This window comes from Camelus ferus, chromosome 22, assembly GCF_009834535.1.
Source record: "Camelus ferus isolate YT-003-E chromosome 22, BCGSAC_Cfer_1.0, whole genome shotgun sequence".
NCBI lineage: Eukaryota > Metazoa > Chordata > Mammalia > Artiodactyla > Camelidae > Camelus > Camelus ferus.
The window spans coordinates 20,677,806-20,680,803 of record NC_045717.1 but is presented as its reverse complement, the minus strand read 5'-3'; the positions used below and the strand labels follow the sequence as shown (position 1 = coordinate 20,680,803).

General features: G+C 46.0%; 1 long non-coding RNA gene across 1 annotated transcript; it reads left to right on the top strand.

Annotated features, from left to right (window-relative positions):
* The first annotated feature begins 305 nt into the window (after positions 1 to 305).
* On the top strand, positions 306 to 2,458 carry LOC116659038. The gene is made up of 2 exons (XR_004314313.1): positions 306 to 476; positions 1,435 to 2,458. It is a non-coding gene; the product is annotated as an uncharacterized LOC116659038 (long non-coding RNA).
* Positions 2,459 to 2,998: the final 540 nt, after the last annotated feature.

Sequence of the window (2,998 nt, the reverse complement as noted above, 5' to 3'; positions counted from 1 at the left end):
AAGAGAGAGCCCACCCCTCCCAGGCTCAAAGGGCTAAAACTGCATCTGGTGCAGACGTGGCGGGGAGCGGCCTCCACCAGCAGCCTCTCCACCCCATCCCTGAAGCTGAAAGTGGGCCTCAAGCCCGTGGATGGACGAAATGAGGCGGCTGCAGCTTCGCTGCCTGCCAAGATCAGCATCTGGAAAGCTTCTCTGCAGCTGGGCCCCTTCCCCCAGTGCTGGGGTGATGATGAGAAAGTTGGGACCTGTCTCAGACACTTCTCCTCAAGCAGTTCCTCTTGCCAAAACCTGAGAGCTGGGGGTGGGGAGGCAGTGGAGGCCCAGGGAGGATGGAGGACAGTCCGGAGCCTCATTGACTTGGGGGAAATCACAAAATTTGGGGTGAGATGGGATTAGAGGTCAGAGGGTTTCCTTCACCTCTGGATTACGGAGGAGAACATTCTACATCTCGCCAGTGACCGACGTGATCCTGAGTGGTAACTACTGCCCTTCTATTTCAAACTGCTGGGGCAGGGATGGGGAGGGGTCACTGCATCAGGACTGGGGCCGGGACTTGGGATGAAAAAGCGGGCAGAGAGCTCTAGTCCACTCCCTGCCACAACCCTGTGCCTCAGTTTCCTTATCTTTAAAATGGGGTGATGAAGAAAAGGCAAAACTATGAGGACAGTAAAAAGCTCAGTGGTTGCCAGTGGTTAAGGAGGAGGGAGGGATGACTAGGCAGAGTTTAGAGGCTAATTTTTAGGGCAGTGAAACAATTAAGATACTATAAGGGTGAGTACATGTCATTACGAATTTGTCCAGACCCACTGAACGTGCAACATCAGAAACTTGGTGTGACAATGATGTGCCAGTGTAGGTTCATCAGTGGTAATAAATATGCCACTCTGGTGGGGGAAGCTGACAATGGGGGAGGCTATGCATGTGGGTGGGGAGGGGGTCTCTGGGCCATCTCTGTACTTTCTGCTCTATTTTGCTGTGAACCGAAAACTGTTCTAAAATACAACGTCTATTAAAAAAAATGGAATGATGGTAATAATAATACCCACCTCCTAGGGTTGTGAGGATTCATAGAGCCACACCCAACACTGTCTGTGTCTGTGAGCATTAGCCATTACTGTCGGTGGCCCTGTAATTAGTGGAGGCTGGCCCAAGCCTCTTCCTTTTCTTCCTTTCTCTTGCTTGGGAGCTCCCCAAGAAAAGGGCCCCGTTTCCTTCCTCTTCCACTGTTCTCTCACTCAGGGACCCCAACTGAACCCTAGGGTGGGGCTTAGCTTTTGCCTTGACCTCCCAGACCATCCAGGAGTCTAGACCAGTGTTTCCCAGTTCTCCAACCTGTTCCCTCAGCTGAGCCGGCAGAGACCGCATGTTGCCCCAGAAGCGGGAGGTGGTGGGGGAGGAGGTGGAAGTCACTTGTGGGTGTCTGTGTGTCTCTAGGGACATCACCTTTGTCTAGAAGCCACGGCCCCCCTAACAGACAGCCGGATATGTCTGCAGCCTTGATATTACCGTCGCCCCCACGTCCCTGGGGAGATGGCAAACTGCTGAGCCAGCAACGCAAGTTGTGGGGGCCACTTCCTCCCAAGATCTTTCAGGTCCTCACAGAGGGCTAACATTTCCGCTCCGACAGCTCCTCGGTGAAGAGAGGACCCAGTTTTTTCAGGGCTTTGTCTTCTGTGGTTTGAACACCTGGTTTCTAAAGGTTTTATGGCCACACTTCATTTGGGCAGAGGATTTGGTGCGGTTTTGCTGAAGTCCAAGTGGACCCCGAGATCTGGCCCAGAACTGAGTGGGCACTGAAATCTCATTCAGGAAAAGGAATGAAGTCACTCCGGCTTTCTTATCTTCCCATCAACGGTCTGCTACCCTGAGTTCAAACTGTCTCGTTTCTTCTGTCTCCTTCATCAGACTGTCAGTTTTGGATGGCAGAAACCAACGAGGTATCACCAGAACAGAGCATTATATGAATATATATGCTGCATACATATATATGTAACATTAATATATTGATTCTTAATATTCACTTCTTTATGAAAAACTTAAATATGTTTACTCTTAATATAAATTTATTTAATGACGATATGTTGAATAATAACGTAGATATGTAATCAGTGTTATTGTTTATTTATATTATTGGCACTATTCATTACTATGATTACAGGAACAAGCTTACAATTAGAAGTCCAGTGATTTGTTACTTTTTATTTAATTTTTCACATCTTTGTAAAATTTTTGAATTGGTAATATGAGCTAAAAATTTCAAACCGTCCCCCCAAGGGTACACCATAAAGTGTCTGGCCCCCTGTCACCTGTTCCCCCTAACTCAGGTCCCCTCCCTGGGGGTAACCGCTGTGACGATGTCATGTGCCTTCTCTGGGAGATGGCCTGTGAGTCCGCAGGCAAATGTGTGTGTATTTATATGCCCTTATAAATAAATCCAGAAATACAGGCAAGCAAGCAGTGCAAACTGGTCTATCTTGTGCTTTTTTTCACCTTAATAAATTGAAGACAGTTTTACCTCAAGACTCCATTTTTCCTATTTAATAGGCATGTATGGATTGACTTTAGTTTCCTTTTTTGAAGTTTTGCTTTTCAACACTTTATGGAGTAAAATATATATACAGAAGAGTGTGCTGAACCCTTCCCCCCACCTTTTTCTTTTATTGGTTGCATTGTCTGGGATTCAAGCATCTGTAATTTTTTTTTTAATTTCAGCTTTTTTGAGGTATCATTGACATGTAAAATTGTAAGACAGTTAAAGTGTACATCACGGTGATTGGATGTACGTATACATTGTGAAAGGATTCTCTCCAGCTAGCTAATTAGCACATCCATCACCTCACATATTTATCATATTTATCTTTTTGTGTGTGTGTGTGGATGTGAGACCATTTCAGGTCTACTCTTTCAGTAAATTTCAATGGTCTGATACACTATTACCAACTACAGTCACCCTGCTGTATATTAGATCTTCAGACCTTATTCATCATATAACGGAAAG